A 23,458-nucleotide genomic window follows, 5' to 3' on the forward strand; every position below is an offset into this window, starting at 1 on the left:
TATAAATAATATTATAGTATATAATATATATTCCATATATTATTATAATATATATTCCATATATATTAATCTCTCTGCATTTTTACCTTTTTAGTTTCTGTTTTCCTTGTGTTTAGTTATGTCTATTGTCCTTGTTATGAGATGTCAGTAATTTACTCTTGCCAGAATTATACCATTTCAATAGAGTTTTCACATTGTTTTTGTTTTATCAATTTTATATTTTGATTCTAGTTGTGTGATTCCACTAAATACAACCGTTGTTTCTGAGATAATTCTGGATCTTAAATTGTGTTTGCAACTGCCACCATTAATTCAAAGCAATAGTGGTAAGAATTAAAGTTTTGTCTATGGAAATCATAGTAGAAATACGGAGTAGAAATACATTATGAGTAAATCACTCTTGGGGCTGCACATGTGAATATTGAAGATACAAGGCCTCTAGGCCCTGCACTATAATGAGCAAGGACAGCGGGTAGGCAGGGCTAGAAATGGACCTCATGAGGCACTCGCAGTCCTACCTGTGATGCCAGCTGTCCCTTCCAGGTGTCTGGCCCCTCGGCCCTGCAGGCACGTGATGTGATGGCTGCATTTATAGAAGTAGCAGATAAAAAGAAGCAGACATAAATTAGATGTGACTTGGAATAAAATGCTCTGAAAATATTGCTGAGAGTCAGAAAAAGGATGATGAAAAGAATTTGTTACTGAATTTTTAAAATAAAGATCAACAAAATATATGAGGGGCCTGGTGTCTTATATAGCTCAGCAGCATGGCACCTCCCTGGCAAGCATGAGGTGCTGAGTTTGAGTCCTGGTTCCCCACTCCATCAAAAAAAAAAAAGAAATTTTTAAAAACTTTAAGTATGCTTTCCTGAATATAATAAAGAATGGGATGCAGTCCTAACAAAAATTACTTATTTGGATTGCTACATTAAAAAAACCAGCATTTCCACTGCATGTGAATGAGACCAACATCATTATGAGGTTGTGACTAGAAACTCCTGGCTTTCCCTTATCCTGAAGAATTTAATATGCTCATGATAGGAAACACTGCCCTATGCCTTGAAAGCCTTGATCATATTCTGTGCCCAGAGCCGGCACCATCTGGAAAACACTAAGGTGAGCACTAGTGGGTGTATAAATAAATGAAGTGCCCTTTCTCCCAGGATGAGTTAGTTGGCACAGCCCTGGGAGACTTGTGCTAAAGTGTGACAGATAGGACAGGAAGAGTGAACTTGCTTGGAAGGCAGAAGGTGAAGTGGGAAATCAGAGACAGTGTTCTGCAAAAGGGGACATACTTGGAGAGGAGATAACAGTTCTATGTCATTATTCTTTTTAATTATTATCATTATCATTTTTATACTTCCACGGTCAGCACATAATCAATTATCATAACTATTTTGACCAACCTCATTTGAATCTCCAGGTTATAGAGAAGAGTTTGGCAGGTGTCATTTAAGTCCCCTGGTTAATGTTCTTTGTATGCACAGCTAAATGCACATGAATACCTAAATGTGCTCCTTTTGTAACAGTGAGCTCCTTTGATACGCTTGGGCTGCTTTGGGTTATGTTATGGAGCATGTTCCAAGAATGGACACATGGGCCTTCTTTCTTTGTAAAGGCCAAATCCTTTCCCACAGAATATGTAGCTTAGTCATATAATCAGCTTCTCGGAGGGGGAAATTTGGGTGAATTTCAATTTTTTTTAAAACCAGAGCTGCAGTGAACTTCCTACACCTAAACCTTTGAGTTCTAATGTGGGAATGTGTGTGCGTGTGTGTGTTTTACGTGTCTGACACATATGATTGTTGGAGACCACTATGAAGCATCTGTGAGCAGGATTCAAAACTAACTAATTGGCTTTCTATGTTTATCTGTGAGTCTGTCCTAGGCTTCGGCTCCTTGCCTGGTGATGGGATCTGATTCACAGTAAGTGAACCTCTATGAATCACTGGTCCTGGCTGAGGCCTGTAGGGGCCTGTGAGGCCAGAGATACCTCAAAGGGCAAGATAAAGTACAGCTGTGGACACTTGGCTCCAACGTCAATTAAGTAGATAGAGATTGCAGCTGCAGAAATTACTCCTGGAGTCTCACTCCTACCATGTCATGAAGATAAGATATTTCTCCTAAATTGACATGAATCATTATTTGGAGACGTCCTTGAAGTGACTCCCAAGGTCCTGCTCATTGCCTGTGCTTTTCTCACTTTCCCTGCCCTTTGTTTTGGACCTAATAAATATGGGTGGTCCAGAGAAGTCTTTGTCTTAGCCCTGAGTCTCTCGAGGTCAGCTAAAGGGTTTTGACCCTCCTGAAGCCCTAAAATCATATTACTTGTCTCATTTTATTTAAGCCTTTGTCGTACACTCGTTTGGGAGATTGGGGATCTAGGTCAGGACCCGACATATTACCATTCTAATCAGTACTCAAAATATTTTCCAAATTTGTAATATTCCCAGCAGTTGGGACCCTAGCTATCTTCTCATATCCTTACAGGCAATGGACATTTTCAACCTCTAGACTGTTCACAGCTGATTCTGCAAATCTTTTGACATTTCCTATCTTACATATAAGATTTCAAATGCAAGTACATATAGCAATTAGACAAATAAAATTAACTTTTAAATCACAGTGGTAAAGAGCTTGGAAAATTGGAAAGGAAATGCTTTGACTATGCTAGATATTAAAATTTAAAATTTTTGGAAAATACGCTGTTGGGTGAATGAAACTGTGCCCTGAGAACCACAGCCTTTGTCTTGTTCTAAGGAAAGATGCCATCTGTGGGGGACAGTGTGGCACTGGCTTCTGTTGTCCCCAGGTGCACCCAGTCTCTGTCCTCCTCACAAACTCAAAGTCAATTCTTATCAATATGTGGGCTCTGAGATTAGTGGTGCTGCCCTATCTTAAGGAGAGAAATGTGAGAAAATCACCTTCTATTACCTTAGTATGGGGTGGGATATATCATATTCTGTAGACAAGTCATTTATCACTGTTAGAGTCAGAATGATCAAAGATAGAGCATTTATAGGAAATTTGACAGGTTTTCTATTTTCATGCAAAATACGTGTTTTACTCCAACATCTCAGCATTTAAAAAGCACCAATTATCTCTCTAGTGAAACCATGAATTTTAGGCTTTCATCCCATTTCCCTCTGCCTCTCAGTTCTTTTCATCTGACACATTGCTGAAATTTGTGTAACTGTAAGTTTCACATAAAAATGACTTTTAGTTTTTTTCTGGGTAGATATTGAACAATCCATTTTTTTGTGAAAATGCTTTTCCTATCAAGTGCACTGCCATCAAACTGAATCATAAGCCAGTGTTTTTGTGATTATCTTGTTCTAAATAGAGTTCATTGTTTTCTAGACTGACATACACAGCTATCCCTTTGTCTTTACTATACCCAGTAGGACTATAGATGGGGCTACATCTGATATCTGCAATGTGCAGGAAAGAGCAAGGGCATGTTATGAATGTTATTTCAAGTTCATTCTGGTTGCTCTGGAAGGCCAACTTTAATATCTGGGAAGTACAGAGTTGATGAGGCTATGAACACTGAGGTATTTTTTGTCAGCAAAAGAGAACCGTTAACTTTCTAGAACAGCATTCTCAGGACTGCTCACTGTTCCAGTTTGCCTGGGTTTGCATCATATGAGTATGAGAGCAAAAATTGTTGTAGGATGACTTTGATGACCCAAGACAAAGTCAGCACTGCCCAAGTGTTGAAGAAAGCCAAGGTGGGCTGTAGATGGAAAGCGTGACCTGAAAAGTGTGTGTGTAGCTTAAGGAAAGGTTTATCTGATTGACTCATGACACTGGAGTTCTGATGGTGTGAATTCACTGAACAGTTCCTATGACTTCAATTTGCCCTGGCTTTGTCCTGAAACTGTGGTTAGTTCAATTACTCTCACCCACTAGACAGGTGCCCCTCTTTTCTCTTGACTTTTGATATTCCATGATCTCTTCAAATTGCATCAAATGGGGGGCTTATCCCAATACAGTAGACCTTTCTCTACCAAAAAAGTGGGAGTAATTAGCATACACTTATCCCAGCACTCGTTTTGGGGAGAAAGTACCTTTACTTTGCCCTTGCTTCACTAGATATTCTAACTGTTGTCTATAAGCTCACACCTGTCCACCACACGATTTCATCCTTCCTCTCAGCTGGATTGATGATGATGATATCCTCATTTCCTACAGCTTCGTGGCACTCCCTGAATTACAAGAGCATCCTCAGTATTATCCTCTTTCTCCTCTGCCATCGAACTCCTGCCTCTGAGCCTAACTCTTGCCATTCAGCATCTTTTATTTTTCTCAGAGTTATACTCAGGCTGATGCCTTAATTAAAATACTGCTCCTCTTAGCTGCATCTTTTTTTAAAACAATTATTTGTTTTATTTTGATGCCAGGGATTGAACTCATGACCATGTGCTTGCAAGGCAGGCACTTTTGCTGCTGAGCTAAATCCGCAGCTCTCTTAGCTGCATCTTTCACATGTGCTCACTTTCTTGTTACCCAGTAGAGAATGCAATGTCCCCTGCTATAAATGAGACTCTTTGCCTTTCATCTTCCACCTGAGACTGAAGTCCTTCTTTAGCTCATGATCCCTTTTCTGAATCTTATGCCTAACTTTTTTGCTATTTACTTAACCACAGTTTTAGCAATATAAATATCATTTATAGGTCTTTATAATGTGTATTTAAAAGTATAAGATAGGAGACTTGTTATTGAATCTAGTTCGTGGTGGGTATTCTTACTTTAGTTTTTAAACTAATGCATCAACCATAACATACAAAACACGCAAGTTGTACATACTAATAAATATATCACATATATATATATATTTAAATCACATTAAAATACCTATCGCCTCAAATGTCTATTATTGCTTTTGGTGAAAACATACAAAAGAATATCTCTTGGCTTTGTGAAATTTACAGTAAATTATCATTTTCTATAGTCACCTGTTATGGATTAAAAACTGGTGGTCAACTTAATGCCAGCGGAATTGAATTTCCATGCTGCTGAATGTAGATGTTTCACCAAGGAAAGTTGCCAGCATAAATGGAGATGTGGAGAAGAAGGCAGAGCATTAATGCATTGAGGCACTGCGGCATTGTGAGTTCTCCTAAGTGTTGCTCTTTGAGCTGTTAGGTTCTCCTGGAGAAGCTCTGGTTGTCACATGGAGCATTGCTTCCTGGCTCTGGAGAGGAAGCTGTGTGCTACTTGGTCTCCAGGATGAACTTGTCATGCTGGTTTCCTGGCATATACTTGACGGTGCTTGTCGTCAGAGGAGCTTGGGGCTTTCATGTCACTGAGGATGGCTGTGGTGCTTTTCAGGATAGACCTGGTCTTTGTCGTGAGTGTGACTTCTCAGCTCGAGCATAGAACATTCAACCTACCAGCACAGCTCTTTCACCCTGTTGGCATAGACTTCCTAGCTTCCACACTGACCTCTGGGCCTTCCCAGCACGGATCCATGAAAGAGACTGGCGTGAGTCATTCTTGTGGGTTCTAGACCTCCAGTTGGACTTGTGGGAGGCATTGTCATGAGCTTTGGGTCTTCATCAGGACTCATGTGGGACATTGTTGTGGGATTCAGGCCCTTGGATAAATATTCTATGTCTTTAATGTTGTGGATAGATTTCCTGCATTTTATTGTGTTAACTCTGGGTGACCATCATAAAAATAATATTATAAACCTCATGTCTTGATTCTAATTTTTCTCTGCACAAACCCTGAATACAACATCACCCTACAGTATCACAGCACACTAGAACTTTTTTCCTGTCTAGATGTAACTTAGTACCACTGATCAAACTCTTCTCATCTCTATTCCCCTCTATTTCCAGCCTCGAATAACTACCATTAAATGAGTAATGAAGATATAGTACATAAACACACTGAACTTCTATTCATCAAAAAAAGCTAGAATTCTGTCATTTGCAACAAGATAGATGGAACTAGAGATCATTATATTAAGAGAAAAAAGCCAAACACAAAAAAGACACATATCATCCGGTCTCACTCATACATGAAATATAAAAATACTCATCTCATAGAACTGGAGAATAAAATGGTGGTTGCCTAGACTTTTTAAAGCTGGTAGCTCAGATTTTTACTCCAGTCATGTATGAACTAGTGTGAAACACCAGTGCTGACAAATTTGCTGTGTTTCAGAAGGTTATCATGATGGCTTTGTGACAGATTCATTGATGATCTCTTAAACTCACCAAATACACAGTATTGTCTTATAATACAGTATATAATATAATTTAATCCATTAAATATTCTGTTCAAGTAAAAAGCTTGGCTGCCCCCTAATCATTAAAGCAACAGCCCTATACTGTCAAGTGCAAGTCATCATTTTTTAATATAATATAAGTGTGATTTAGTTTTATGTGACAGATGTAATTTTTGCATAGGTATTGACAATTTCACTGGCTAGATAATACTACACTTTATCAAAGAATTCAGTAAGGCTATTATGATGATTGAAAGGTGGGTATTTTTTCAGAGAATGTTTAGTTATTTTTAAATAATGTTATTTTGAGCATCAATACAGCAGATAGTCTACTATGTAAAAAGCACAAGATTCTTAAAGTTTAGGAGACATTGCCTTGACTCGTTTTTCTCCATCTGGCTGAGAAATAGACTATGTCAAAGCCATCTGACTATAAATCTGCTTGACCCTTCACCCTTTAACTCTCATTACCCAATACCAACTCTACCAGGAATTTTCAGAAGCATTTGCATTGCTAATGACAGAAATGATTCTTAAAGCAGCTGAAACCCAGATGGCTGATCAGGTGTACGCTGAGAAAGACCAAAAATTCTACTGGAGTTGCTACCCATGGAAAAGTAATCTCAGGGAAGTTGGGCAAAGTCATTCTGATAGCTCACCTTTCTTTCTGTCTCTTGGAATTTACAGCGAATACACTCCAATATTTTCCAGGAGGAATCTGCCTATTGTGTGTTAGAAACCCCACAGTGTTCCTCCAAAAGTACACCCTGTAGTATTATGCAATTCCAAATCCAGAAACCAAAGAGACACAGGTATTCAGAGGCTGGCATTTTTTATTCCACTTCCGTGGATTTAGGACCTGTAATGAACTAAGAGCCTCTACATCATTAAAAAACTAAACAACACACAAAAAACTCCCCCAAAACCCAAAAAACTTCCCCAAAACAAACACCAGAAAACAGAAAACAAAATAACAAAACTATATAATAACTTATACAGTTGAGACAGTAATTAAATAGTCTGTGGTTATTTGCTCTTCAACAAATCAGTATATACTTGTTTTTGCATTCACTTAAACTCATATGCACAACATTGACGTTTTAAAGTTGTATTACAAAGAAATTTCTGTAAAATAATACAATAGTGCACTCTAATTGCTCCATAGTTAGGCTTGTGTTCAGAAGCTGCAGTCTTTCATTAGTCCAAACCATTTACTCAAAATGTAATACCTGTGGGACTGTACACTGATTGAATATGAGACCCCTGGAAGAACTTTCAAAAATACTTGATAATAGGCTCTTCCACAAATCAATAAAAAATTTATGTATAGGTCCAGACAGTGTTTGTTGCTGATAGTGTTAGTTTTAAATGCTCCGGGTGATTTTAATGTGTAAATAGCTATGAAAAAACACTGATATTTTGGTAACTCTTCTTTGAAGTTTGCACTGTCTTTCAGGTACTGTATTTGATAACTGCATTGATTCAGAATTATACTAAAGTGTATGTAACAGAGGTAAAGCAAATATTCTCAATTAACAAAACTTCATTAGTAAGTGTCCAGGACTAAATTAGTAGCTGCTGGAGTTAATCCATGTCACAGCTCTCTTTGAATTCCCAACAAAATATAGATTGGGTTTCACTTCTTGCTATTTTTTTAGGAAACAGGAAGACATTAATAAGGTTGCATTGGTAGAAAAATATGTTTTTCACAAATTTCCAAGATGACTTCTTAGGGCTAAGGACTTCAGCCACAAAAAGGTGCTGAGAAAATCTACAAAGTATGTGGAAGGGGAGCATTTTTTCCTGTTTTTATTAAAATCAGTATTATTCTTACTTTGCATACAAAAGCTGTGGATATCATTTTGATATGCTTGACTGCACACAACAATTTTTTCTTACCTATCAAGAAGTCCTCAATATTTCTATTGGAGAAGACACTTCATACATAAAAAATATAAGAAAACAATGCATATAAAATTTCTTTGAAGACTTATTTTCAAAAAGGGAACAATTTTCTTTGAAATGTACAGGAGATAATTTCCTTAACTGCAATACCACATACATGATAAAATAGTACCGTCAAGAAAATTATGTAAATGTGATTTCCCTTTAACCAACCTTTGCACTGTGGTAATTGGTCAATGATAATCAAAGTTATATTTTTCCTACGCTGGTAAATCACTCTATCATATGCAACTGTTCAAAAATTCAGATAGTGTACGATTTGTGTTATGCTCTAAGGTGAAAGAGTTCCATTTTTATCACCTTTTAGTTCAATTATGAATGTAATTGCTCTGGCCATTAGCAATATAATTAAGCATTCAAACTCTGTCTTTCATTGCTTCATGAATCTTTTTGACATTATTTCCAAAGAGTTGATTAAGAGACAAACTATCCAGGTTGATGTGATCCACTTACAAAAATTTTCCTTTGTGGTATGAAGACCTGCATTTTTTTTGGCTCATTCTCAGTTAAGACCCGATCAGGACACAGAAATCACACAATAACTTTAATATATAAAGCATTATTGGAGGTAATAGTATTTTTAAAATAAATTATGCTAAAAAATAAACACCTACCCTAAGACTGAGGGAAAGCACTAAAGAGAAGAGAAATCTCAAGGATAAGATTCAAATTTCCTTTAGAAGATATGATTGCAGACCACAGCCTAGTCCAAAAGTGTTTTGGAAAGCCTTCATCAGAGTTTTTGTACAGTTGAGGGGTAAACAGAAAAATCTCTTTAGGGAGCATAAAATAAAAAACATGGCCAGTGCTGATAAGCAGAAAACTCTCTTTGCATTCATGGAAAAATGAGCCTGGAAACTAATCACTGACACACTTACAAGGTGCAATCAGAAAGTATAGTGAGTGCTTAAAAATTGAAAAATGATTGAAGTAACCCTTCACCCAAATACACTCTCTTGTTTTGAACTCACGTATCCCATGATTCTCGCTCTTTTCTGAAGCAGTTCTCCAAGTCCTCTTTTATAAAGATCTTTAGTCATACTGTCCTGGCTGCCTCCGTATCCCAAATTGATTCAAAAGTTTATATTTTCCCCATCATTTTGACTTTTGGGAAGAGCCAAAAGTGACATAGTGCCAGATCCCATGAGTAATGATAAGTATGTTCAAAGCAAGGAGGAGTATTTTGAGAGGGACTCATGGCAGTGTGTATTTTACTGTAAAAAATATTTTATACATTTACCATACATTGTGTCTTCTATTATAATGAATTTATTTATTTTCCTTGATTTTTAAAACTGTAATAAATTTAATTGAAGCATTCACCACACATTTTGAGCATACCTTGTGCCAGGACCACTGGTGGTACCCTGGGCACATATTATGCGTGAGTTTCAACAGGAACCAGGGCTCCTAACACATAGGGTCTGTCTGACAGTTTCTTCCCACACCTGGGACAGAGAGGCGACTCCTCTCTGAGTGTCTACCTAAAACATTCTTTTTAAAATATTTTTTATCTTAAAGATAATAAAACCAAGCAAAATAAAGGCAATCAAAGCAAACCACTGTAAGTGACACAGGACTTCAGAACAATATGAAATCAACAATAGTTACCATGCCTTTTGTTGTCTTCAAAATAGCTGTAGATAATTTCAGACATAATAAAAATCAAACTAAACAGAATAGAATCAATAAAAACAAAATAATGAATGCAATAAAGGACTTCTATACAAGACAATAGTAAATCCAAAATGGCTATCTTTGAAATAGCTGCCCATGCCATTGTAAACAACAAAATCACACAAAATAAAACAGAATAAAACCCAGCCCCACAAAACAATGAAAATGATACAGGACTTCAAAACAAGATAAGAGGGAATTAACAATGGCTACCACCTTCAGAAAGAGATTCCCCAGAGATGCCACACTGTGTACTGTTATCCTCTGAACAGATGATCATATTACCAGCCCTAGACCTGCAAAGTCAGTGAAACATCAAACACCACAAGCATCAAACTGCATTTCACCTCAATAGTTGCCATTGCAGCCTGTGTTTCTCTGGATCAGCTAGTTGCTAATGGCGAGTAGGGGGAAATTTGTCTCTTCTTCCCAGCCCACATGCCAGAAGGGGCTAGCATCTGGTTCTCCCCCCAGCAGCCCGTGCATGGCACTGATTCACAGGGAGGGCTTGCTTCTTGGTGACTTCTTGTTCTCTTCCCCCACAGTCTGCAAATGGCACTGACTCACTGAAAAAGGCTGCATGAAGCTTCCTACTGGCAAAACTGAGCATCGAGCCAGCTGCAGAGGGGAGTTATTCTGAGGAGCCCAAGATGAAGTGCGGATGTGTGAACACACTGCTTGTGAGCAGAGCTCCACTATCATCCTGAGTCCTCAGGAGGATGGGAAAGAGGAGAAACACCAGGCAGAACTGACTGGGCAGCTTCATAATTCACAGGAAGGAGATACCATGTTATCCTTACATAAACCCAAATTGTCAAAAAATAAATGTGATAGTCCTGAAAAAATACTTATTTTAAATTTCATTTATTGGCATTTCAGAGACTTGTGTTTGTCCCAGAAAATAATACTATCTCTTGTTCATTGAAACCCATTGATAGTCCTTTTCTAATTAAGAAAATATAGCATACAAATTTACAGAACAGTTAGTAGCATAGAAAACATAGCATAAGATAAAAACAAAAGAAAACAGTAATGTCTTTGCCAGTGGTGTTGGTAGATCTCACCTTTGGATAGTCATCAATTTCTTTGCATGTAAAGAGCAATATATGTAAAAAAAAAGAGCAATATAAATTCATACATCTGTTATTACCATAGATATATTGATGCTTAAGAACAGTATGTTTACTAAGAACAGTTTTTTGTATTAAATAGCATATCATATGCTGAAGAAAGGGCTGGTTTAAAAAGAGAGATAGCTCCTCATAAATCATAACTCTCATGAATTTTTACACTGATAGAGGTAATAAAATAAAAATAACTGGGGTGTTTTCCTTCTTAAGATTATCTATGTTTGAGCACAGTATCTCATTCAATTATAGTATTTGCATATCTCACCATGAATGAGTTTCTAATAATAGTCATCCAAAAGGTAACATCCTCCTCCCCTGATCTGAGTCGCATATATTTTCATAGTTGACATTGGTAAGCATAGTTAACACTGACAGACATTAGTTCATACAGTATCTGTCATACATGACGGTCTCTGTGGGACTGGGACCCTAACCTCTGAGGATGGAGAGTTGCATTCATATCAGTATCTTTCACGGGAGTCAAGTGAAATCTCTAAATACACAAGAGAAACTGTAAAATGAGTTGTCCCTGTAGGATAGAACTGGTAGGGACAGAGTTAAGGTTCTTGCCACTTGACTCAAAGAAGCCTGATGGAAAGCAGCAGGAGACATGGGCAGGAGCAAGTCCTTCCTTCTCCAGATGTGAAGGATTCCTGCAGTTCGCACTATCAGCAGAGTCTAACTTTGAACCAGAGGAAAAGAAAAGTAATAAGATCAAATTTCCAGGCCTGGTGTGATAAGTCAGGTTAGAGATTGCCAAGCTAGGAGTTGAGAGGCAATATCTTAACAATTGCCATACGTAGTCTAGAATTTGACCTACTATTTCTATAAATCAACAGAATTTCGCTACAAAGTACAGAAATGTCATTTCCATTTGCATATGTAATTTTTATTATGGATATTTCATTGTTCTATCTTGGCATGTCTGCCGTGAAATGAACTTCAGATTTGGAAGGAAAGTCTCCTCTTTCTGTCCAGCCATCTCCTAGATGGAGCCCTTAAAATTGCTGTGCACTCAGAGATAACTCAGTTTATTATTCTCTGAAAAACACTTTGGAATATTAACATTATTCAGTCTCTCAAAGGTTTGAAATTACTCTCTGACCTGTGCTTTGTGGGGAGGCTTCTAATTGCAGTTTCAATGTTATTTATATATGTAATATATTATTTATCATTTATATTTTTCTACATATACAAATAAAGTATAATTTATTACATATATGTTATCACTCATGCAATGCAATTCACATGTAGATATTCATAAATATGACTCATTTCTTGATTCTTCTTAAATCAATATCAGAGTTTCTTTTCTCAAGTGTACCAATTTTTTATAAATAAATAAACTTTTTTCAGTAAAGTAATTCTCAATATTCCTGAAGTACTTCTTTAATGTTTGCAGACTCTGTGGTCCTGATCCTCACATTTCTATCTAGAATAATATTGAGCTATCAAAGTTTGGCAAAGACTTTCCCTAAAACTTGAATAGTAAGAGAATTTCTCTTGGAAACATAGGCAAAACAATTTTGAAGAATATTTGCAAATCAAATCTAATGATGTATAAAATATAAAAAACAAGAAATGTATTCTAGGAATTTATCTTACTAAAGTATAAAAACAATGAAATTCACATGCTATATTGATAAAATTCACATGCCGTATTGATAAAAATAAGAGGATAAATTGTAGCACTTAAAAATTACATAAACCTTCATAAGATTTAACATACCTATGATTTAAAGAAAAATTCTTAACAAAGTAAGAATAAAAGACTTTCCATAATCTGTTAAAGAATACGTCTTAAAAGGTACTCAAACACAGTATTTATTTGTGAAATATTTAAAATATTTTTATGACATTTTAGAACAAAACAAACATTTGGTATCACTTTTTCCACCTGAGAGATTGTGCTTGAAGTTATAGATAATACAGTAAGGCAACTAAAAATCACTTTAAAATATGCATTGAGAAGAAAAAAATGATATTAATTTATAAGTGGCTTAGCTGTGTATAGAGGGAATAAAAATCTAGACATATCAGTTTTAAGACAAACATCGGCATGATAAGATGATGACATTTGAGTATTTTTTGTTCCTATAACAATTTCAGTTAGTTCAACCTAATCCTACAATAGATAGATGGACTCAGGAAAATTTCTAGAAAAAGGTAAGTATACCAAATGAAAACAAAAACACTGTGCTTTTAGACCTACTCAAAAACAAATTAAAAAATAAAAGATAGGTGCAAAGTTTTTGTCTATTATTTCATAGAAGTGACTCTGTCTTGAAAATATTCCCATATGAGACACTGTTATCTCAGAAGACCTGAAGCACTCTAGAAAAACTAAGATATAATCTCAATTACTAAGGAAGGAGTACTATGTAGGTTAAAATGTGTTTTGGTCTTGCATAAATGTGTGTCTCTGTATCCGAGTCCATAGAACCAGCCTAATGGAGACCAATTTTTAAGCAGAAAATAAATAGTAGGAAGCCTGCAAAGGTAAAATAAGAGAGTGGGAAACATGAAAATGTTATAGTATAGATTCAGATGAGGAATAAAAGCAGATGAGCTCCATATTAAAAATACAGAGTTCAGAATTTTACAAAAGGGACCAAAAATAAATCATGACAGTGACATCTGATATCTGGCGACATACTTCCAGAGATGCTGGTAACAAAAGCAATCAAATCTCAATTTTTATTATTAGGTTTGACATCAGGATCTCTCCTGCTCTCCACGTGAAGAATAATGTGAGGAGAAGGGCAGCTTACACTTGCCCTTGCTGCTCCATCAGCAGCAAAACTAAAAGACTACTTTCTTCCAAGGGTCTGAGAAAATCATTTTCAAAGGTTGGTGAGATGGTAAGGCTTGAAGGATAACTTACACAAATGAATCAACCAGCTTCCTCTTTTTACCTTAAGGGAGGGAGTTTGAAACATAGTGAAATATTATTTTCAGAGTTGTCAAGCATTTATCCCACCAAATCCACAGTGCTGGTTCACATCCATGGAATTGGCCTCTTCACTGTTGGGTGGGTGGGATTCGCAGCCATATATCGTTCAGCATCCTTGGTGTGTCACCATTTGCTCCCACATGGCCATACTATTTCCTCCATGTCAATAGCATGGTCTTAAACTGTCTTCGTCAGCTTGGGCCATCACAAAATTCCTTGCACTGGGTGGCTTCAACAACACAGAGGTTTCCTCAAGTCTGGAGATTGTGAAGTTCAAGATCAGTGTGCTAGCCAGTTTGGGTTCCGGTGAGGGGCCTTCTTCTGGTAGCAGATGGCTAACTCCTGTTGTGTCCTTCATGATTTTACTTTTCTCTGTAACTCGGAGGCAGGAGACTGAGTCAGATCCAGGCTTCACCAGCCACGAAGACCTCACTCTCAGGAGCTCATCTCACTCTCTTTATTTCCCTCTCAAGGGCCCATGTTCAAATCAAAGTCAGAACTTCACACACGAATCTCGTAGGAAAATAAATGTTCACTCCATATCTGTCATACATTTTTTAAAAAAAAACAATGATATGGGGTGGGGGACATAGCTCAGCAGCACAAGGGCCTACCTGGCAAGTGCAAAGTCCTGAATTTGATTCTTAGTACAAAACAAACAAACAGGAAAACCAAACCAAACCGAACCAAACAAACAAACAAAAAAATCCCAGAAGCCACACAGCTTCCAGGAAGAGAAAAGTTAGAATTGGCCATGCTGGGACTGGGAATATCCAACAAGAAGCATGGTAAGCACAGGTCAGAGAGTAATTTCAAACTTTTGAGAGACTGGTAAGCCACGCTAGCTATGTGGCTTCCAGGAAGAGAAAGGTCAGCCTCTCTGGTGAGTCTACCTGCACAGGTTGAGAATCAACACCACCCCCAAACAACCTGCTGGTTCTGAGGATAGGCTGAATTGATAGCAACTAAGGTACATAAAGCAGCTAAATGCTTGTATTGTTTGGTTGATTTTTCAGGCTTGGGGACTGCTGTCTGAGCATCTGCTGGGAGGATGACAGTATACACTTCAGCAGATATGGGGGATTGCCTTTCAAATTCAATATTGTTCTCTCTGTTTTGGATTGTTCTGATTGTTTTGCTTTATTCAATATTGTGTTTTATTTTGTTTTGTTTTTGCTATACCTGATGGATGGACAACTATTGCGAAGATAATAAGACGTACTATGGTAGCTACTGTTGTTTTCCTAGTATCCTGTTTTGAAATTCTGTACCAGTTTTGCTGCATTTGTTTTTCTTGGCTTTTCTCTGTTTTGTTTTGTTGGATTTTACTATCTTTAACATTTAAAAACAGATATGATAAAATACCACATTTAGATAGGAGATAGCATGTGAGTCTAAAGCTTGGGTTGGATCAACAGGGAATAGCAAGAGTATACAGAAAGAGAGAGAGACAGGGAGAGAGAGCAAGAGAGAGAGAGAGAAGGAGGGAGATTGAGTCATTCTGAACTGTGGGCGGTGCATGTGAGGCTCCTCCAACTCTCTCCTCCTGTAGTTCAAGGACTCACAACTGCAGTTGCAAGTGTTGGCAGCTGAGAGTTTTAGCTCACTTTCTTGATACTCGGCTTTGGCTGAAGAGGGCTGTGTCACTTAAGGTTGTAATTGGTTGCTTCAGGAGAATAAAGTCTTATTCCCATTTCTCCAATGAGGAGCAACTCCAAAAGCCATCTCAGCCCCAGTGATCCTCATGTTATCAGCTGAGGACTTTCCACTTTATCACAGTCCAATTAACACTGCTCCCCTATCTTGCTTTCTTTGCTCCTCTAAACCCAGAGATCTCAAGAGCAACTCCTCATAACCTGCTCACTTTCCAATATCCAGGTAAAATTTGTCTTCCTAAGAAAGGTAGCCTACTCAGCTATAAAGAAAGATTGAGATTTTTTATAAGTAAATGAACATGACTTGAGGCCATACTCACAAGTAAAATAAATCAAACTCACGTGTAAATCCCATATTGTCTTCCTAGTGTAAGAAACTAAAGAATTATGTATGTTCCAAACTCTGCAGTAAATATTGTGTAACAGTAAGAAGCTCTTCAAAAGGGAAAAGTAATTGGAATAAGGGAAAGGAGGAAAGGAGAGAGAAGAAAGGAAAAAAAATAAATATATGATGCAGGGTTAATTGGTCTGTGATAAAGTAGAAAGTCCTCAGCTAATTACTGAAATGGCTTTTGGAGTTATTCCTCATTGGAGAATATATATATATATATATATATATATATATATATATATACATATATGATAGATAAAATGACTATACTACTAATTGTATTAGCTATTGGAAAGGAATAGTTAATTCTCATGTGTTTATATCAATTTTACATGTCTATATCTGTTAATCTAAGCAACCCTCTTGAAGGTAGCAATATGCAATATTACAAACGTTGTCAAATTCCTATCATCTTATTTTGTAAACCTATGCTGTTATTGTATTTGGTTTCTTGTTGTTTGTCTCTCTGTATTGCTTTTGGTATTTCTTTTCTGTGTCTATTTACTCTTAACAAAAAGAAACCTAGCTTCAGAAACAGTCCAAGAAAGATCTGCAGCTGGGACTGTGGCCTCTTGTCAGGCATCAGCTTACTGGTGGTGGGTAATACACAAAAGGCCATAGTAGATGCGGGTGTGATTTCCATCTCATCCTGGGGGCTGGCTGGGATGGGATACTAGGTGGAAGAGTGTGACTGGCAGGTAGGTGTATCAGGGATTTGTCACACAGGAGAGAAACTGTTAGGATAACAAGAGCATGAGTCAGGAATCTGATATTTTGGACACATACAAGAAATGACTCAGCGTTCTCAGTAATAAACCAAAGGTGGAGTGTCTCCTACACAACATAAATTAATATGACTTCGAGTCCATGATGTCTGGACATGAAACTGGTGTGTGATTCTTTATATACTTACCAGAACAGAGGCTCAGAAATAGTTTGCATTGCATTGGATGGGTAGAGACCACAAAGTTCTAGATACTAAAGAGTGAAAATCTGGAGACTGGGGTAAAATTGGAGAGGGTTAAAATCAATATGCCATCGCGTTATAGGTTTATAAGTAAGCAAACATATAGAGGGTATGCAAGACCACTGATTGGGCTGGAATATCTCCATGCAAAGGATTCTTTGCATATAATAATTTATATTAATTTTTAGTTTTTTCTCTTTTATAACACTTCATATTTATTTTTAATTTTTATCAGTATGTGCTTGTGATATAAATTAATGCACTCATTGTAGGGAATTGGTACATATGCATATCAAATGTTGATCCTTTTTCCTTTATCTTCTTCCCACCTACTCCTCTTTCTCTAATCCTTGAACCCCCACCATCTCCAGAAAGCCCCCCTCTAATCAGGAGGTGCTTTATAATGGAAATAGATCAAATCAGAAAGCTTCCAAATGAAATAAATTATAGAAATTAAGAATCAAAAAAGAAAGACAGGTATCAGCAATGACAATCAGGATGGCCAATAATATGTATATTTGGAATTTCCTCTGGATGGGAACTTCTGAAGTACAATCTTTAAAATGAATAGATCTTGATTAAAATGAAAGAAGGTAACTGTCAGGGAGAGTAGATTTTTACAATTGAGGATTCTTAAATAATCTATTTATACACTTTCTTTCTACAAAGTTCTCTAGTGAGAATCAGTGAGCATATGAACTGTGCCTTCTTTAGAAAACAACCTGAAGTCGTTCACAGGAACTTCCTCAGAAGTCCACACACCAGAGGGTCTGTGGAGGAACCCACAGGTGCTCAAGCCAGTGTTATGTGAGGGTGGGCAGTCAGTGAGTGTGAGCAGTGGAGATGTGTGAAACCAACAGTACAGTGTCAGAATTGTGACTCCTGGAAGGTGTATTCCTAATTGTCTTCCATGACTACTTGGCTTTATTGCTTGAAATTATTCATTGTCTCATTATAACCTAAGAGTAAAATCCAGAATCTTAACTCTGGTATACTAGGTCTTGCAAGATGCTTCAATTTCCCCTCTTTGGGACCTCCACGTCCCTCACGTGTCTCCAATCTCCTGAATCTTCTGATATTCTCAGGTAAAATTGACCCCCACTAACCCACTCAGGACCTGAGCAAGCATTTCCGCTCTCTGTCTGTCTGCCTGAAAAACTCTTGCTGCATTCTAATGACTGACTCAAGGATCACCTTCTCTATGAGGCTTCACATTGACTTGGTCTCTGCCAGCCTTTGTTTCTACTTCCATTTCTACACCGGAGAAACTGGATTTTTTTTTTTTTTTTATTAAACTTGAAGCATTAACAAATGACTTAGCATTCATCACCTCAAACTTCACCTGGAAAGTCAGTGCAGCTTGCCATTTCTTATCCTGATCTTCCCAGAATGTGCACTTTCTACTCAAACTGTATTTTCCTATATTTCTTTCTTTCAAAAGGCTTCCCTTTGGAATATCTGCACATATACTTTCACTGACAGGCACCATCAGACGGAAGTTCTCACGTTCTTTCCTTTTAATTGCCACCTGCCTGCATCTTAACCCCTCTCCCTAACCTTTTCCCTTTTTTTCTTTTCTTTCTTTCTTTCTTTCTTTCTTTCTTTCTTTCTTTCTTTCTTTCTCTCTCTCTCTCTCTCTCTCTCTCTCTCTCTCTCTCTCTCTCTCTCTCTTTCAGAGAACATACTGTTAAAACCTCTGCATTTCCCATCCCTTCTCCATTTTTCATGACTTTTATTGTTGGAATTACACATTTAGTTTCCTGAATATTGGTTGTGGTGGTGTACATCAGAGGTAGAATCTGGATCCTAGCACAGAAAAACAATCTCTGAATTCTAGAAGTCTTCTGTTCTAATGACATATCACAATTAACTTAAAACTGTTTTGTTTAATACACACACACACACACACACACACACACTCCCTTGACCCCTATTTCCCTGTTAGTCAAACCTCTCTTTTTCGTGGTCTTTAAACCCAACATGTCTGTAAGAACAAAATCTCTATGGCCGCAATCATTCCAGATGGGTTCCTGTCCCATCCCTCACCTGAATTTGACTTTCCAGGTTACCAATAACTTCAGTTTGTGCAAATGTTCCATCTCTAGGTTAACCTGCCATATACCCTCAGTTTTATTCGGCACAATGAATATAATTTTTTGAGACAGGCTCTTGCTGTATACTCCAGACTGTCCTCAATTTCACTACACAGCCCATGCTGGCCTTGAACTCATGGCAATCCTTTTGCCTCAGCCTGTTGAGTGCTGGGATTACAGGCAAGTGACACAAAGCCTGGAATGTCACCTTAATAATGAACTCTGCTTTTCTAGTACCCTGTGGTGTGTGTGCTCTGTTTTGCACCTCCCTGTCTTAGCCATCTCAGGTTGCTGTAACAGAGCATCACAAGCTAAGCTTATGAACAGCAGACATTGATTGTGGCAATTCTGGATGCTGGAAGTTCCAGAGCAAGGCGCTGACGCTATTGGTGTCTGACGAGGACCCATCCCTTCCAGAGATAGTTGTCCTCTCACCATGACCCCTCAAAGCTGTTAGAACTAGCTGGGTCTTTGGGGTTTCTTTTCTTTTAATTTTTATTTCTATTTCTTTTACCTTTTTATTAAGTTTATTGATACAATTTAGATATACATATTGATCAGATTAATCTTTTTAAGGACACTATTTCCATTCATGAGGGCACAGCTCTCCTGTGCTAAGCATCTCCCTAGGGCCCTATTTCCAAACAAACAAACTTCCAGAATTCAAAGGTGAAGATTGGTATTTTCTGCTCTTGGTCGCATTTGCAGTCCTATAAATTTTGAAACACCTTCACAGTTTTGGACTGGACCCTCTTTTCTTTTTTTGTGTGTTTTGTCTTTTGTGATATGATTTCAGGTGTAGTTTAAATGCCTTCCACAGAGGGATGTTTCCCAAATCTGTCCCTCTTATCTTGAACATTCTCCTGAGTTTCAATTCTTAGTTGATATTTTCTCTGCCAGGATTAGCATGTGTACAGTTGACCTCCTCCTTCACTCTCTCACCATGTCACCCAGACTCACTCTGCTTTTGTATTCTTCATCTCAAATCTTATTCTTTGAGGTAAGGATTTTCTGCCGTCTGTGGTTATCTATCAGATTAGTTTCTCAGAATATATCAAAGCAGGTGCCTGCTCTGTTTTGATTTCTGCTTTCTTCCTAAGATAAACCATCATCTCCATCATCTAGACATCGGATATGCTGGTGGGCTGCTTGATTCTATTTACCCATTGTGTTGCCTACACAGAATTCAGAAGGTATGAGGTCAGTTCACTCCTCTGCCTCTAATATTGCCAAGGCTCATCATAGCAGCTTTACCATTGCTTCTATGGTCAAAAGGCCATGGTTTCCATAGTTGATCATGGTCTACATCAGCCAGTATTTCCACCCTATCTCATGTTCTGCCCCTCACTATGGGTAGTGAGGTACGGGGCATCTGTTTGCTCTTCTCTGTATCAAGTTTGCTATAGTATTGAAATTATTTGTTCATTTTTTGTGCTATAAGAATATTTCTCCAGATTTCCACACAGTTAACTCTGGAAGTCTTCCTTGACTATCCTCTCACTTTATTACCAATTATTCTCAATTAAAATTGCTACTGTTTTTATTTATTTAAATAGAACTCAAATTTTATTTACTGTATTATCAAATGAACTATTATGTTCTCTTATCCTCAGTGGTCCTTTGATGATGTCAAAAGGTATCATATTTCTGGTGATATCAATATAGTTACTGCTTAATAGTAATGTGTTTATTTCAACACTGAAAGAGTAACTACATCACATGCAAACACATGTATATTTGAGGGCCTGTTCTGTCCCATGTATTTAAATTATACTCCTGGAATAATTTTTTAAATTTAAATATGTAGGTATAGGTAGAAACTTTCTGAACAGATCTCCACTGGTACAAGAAATAGCTTCAAGAATCAACAGAAAGGATCATGTAAAATAGGAAAAAATATTGCCAAAAATTCCTTGGACAGAGGACTAATATTGCTAGGAGCCTCTTCTTATAACCTGTTCAGCTCATATGCTTCCATGAAACAAGCCATCCTGATATAAAGATCAACGGGCAAGGAGCTTGATAAAATCACAATGCAAGACCCAGTTAAAACTGAGACTCTTTGTCAAACCCATGAGAATCGAATTCTGCCATCAGCAATGTGAACTTGGAAATGAGTCCTCCTCAGCCCAGCAACAGCTAATGTGTGACTGCAACATGATTGTAGTCCCCAGATATATAACTGAAATGTCCACCAGCTGGTGGGCACTCAATAAATATTTGTGAAGTTAGTGAATAAAGCATTTTTGTAACACACATGACATAAAAACTGTTGACGATATTCATCTAAACTCAAATTTCTAAAAGTAAAATTTTGAAATCTAGTACATTAAGATTTGTATATCCTCCAGCAATTGTCAGATTCAGCTTTTGTACTAAAAAAGAAACTGACCTCTGATTTTCACTGTACTGGTGGAAAGATTGCTTGGGGAGCAGGTTTGTCTGGTGAGAGGTTAATTATGTCATTATGAATTTCTTTCAAATTTGTGGAGCATGTAATGCCTCTCGGTATGGAGGCATTTCTAATTATACAATGAATACAAAAATGTAGGATGAGTTAATTGATTGCTCATCAATTAACTAGAAAAATAACCAAAGGATGCAAAGTGAAATAAGGTATCACATATTGCTAACAGATGACCACTTGCAGATCAGCCAGCAAGTCAGCCTATAACCAATATTCATGTAACTTCCTCATTAATAGGACTAGCATGATGCTTCTCTTTGGTAATTTAGAAATTTAATCCTAGTTTTCTTATTCAGATTTGTCGGTGATCAGAGAAGCACTCTCTACTAATATTGAGAAATGTTTAGACAATAATGTTGGAAATGTATGGTATAGGACAGAGACAAGTTAAAGGATTTATGATAAAAAGCAAAAAAAATGATGATGATAACCTTACCATGTAAAATTCGGACGCATTTGTTTTTATCCAATTTAATTAAATTTTAATATTCAGAAATACTATTACCATATTTCAGGGAATCTAAGGTACTACTTATTTTAACGGGTTTCTAGGCAAGAAAACAGTGGCAACATTTATATGGAAGTGTAAAACACAAATCATGGTAGATGTTTCTGATTTCAGAAACAATAAAGGTAGGAAAATGTGAGTTCCAAAATGTAGTATGAATCTTTAACTCACTAGACCGTGAATATGGAGCTTGGTGGTCGAGGTCTTACTTTTTCTATGTTTCATGCTTATTGTCTGGCAATTATATTCCAGGTGCAAAAATAATTTATTCCTCCACTCTAGCAAGTAGAAAATATTAAACAGGAAATTCTGTCTTTTTCATTAAAAACACTGTCTTCTCATTTTGAATTAAATCTAGGTCCAGCAGTTAAAACCTGAGAGTCTGAGGAGAGGCTGTTATCACTTTTTCTGTGCTTGGTATTGACTTTCATCTTCCCAGTATGGGTCCCAAGCTGACCTTGTCCTCCGAGGTGGCACACTTGCCCATGACATCCGGATCCTTTTCTTTGAGTGGGGAAGGTAAGTCACTCTTCGCCCCTCCCGCATGATTCCAAAGTGTAGGGAGAGGAAAGAACCCAGGCATGCAGAAGACTTGAGTGCAAATTTATGAATAAATGAATTTGAGAAAAGTACACTTAAAGTTGCACAAGCATTTGTATGAGAGGAAGATTTTGGACGAGCAAAGTTTCCGGACAAAGCAGCTCAGCATCTTCCTCATTGTTCTGGAGGCTGAAGTCCAAGGTCGAGATGTCTTCATTCTAACACGGGGATGGCCATCTTCTCTGTGTCTCCCAGTGGTCTGTATGTCTACTGCTTTTCCCACCTCTTTTTCTTAGAAGGACATTGGTTTAAGGTCCACCTTTGTCACCCCTTTTTGAATTGCTTTGTGAAAAGCCCCCCTCTGAACACAATCCCTTTGTGAAATACTCTTAGAATAATATTACGTGAGGGTTAAAATAATATTACGTGACTTATGAGAGGAAATCACACATCTGTATTAAAGATGAGTGAGTTTAAGATTCTAGAACTCATGGCTGGTGCTCTGTTACCCAGGACCTGGCCTTGGATGTGAGTCTGGTGACTGAGGTTTAGCCTCCTTGGTAGAACTTCAGAGCTTCTGAGATGACATCCGTAGGCTTACAGATGGTTAGAACTGTGGGATGGGCTAGGATGGGGCAAACTCTGAGCACGGTTGTAAGAATCCCGTTATCCTGCACAGCAAACCAATAACCACACGTCAGAATACAGGACAGCCTATTCCATCCCATACCCAGACTCTAGCTCCTAATTTAGAAAGGAGCAAAAGATTTAATGATGGCAATGCAGACACAGATGTAAAGTTCTATCAATTCAATATCACACAAATATGTGGTTTGTTTTTTTTCCGCTGAGTGCTCAATTCCGATGAAACAGC

This window comes from Cavia porcellus, unplaced genomic scaffold (assembly GCF_034190915.1).
Source record: "Cavia porcellus strain 051 isolate PalLab524CR breed Dunkin Hartley unplaced genomic scaffold, mCavPor4.1 scaffold_28, whole genome shotgun sequence".
In the NCBI taxonomy this organism is placed as follows: domain Eukaryota; kingdom Metazoa; phylum Chordata; class Mammalia; order Rodentia; family Caviidae; genus Cavia; species Cavia porcellus.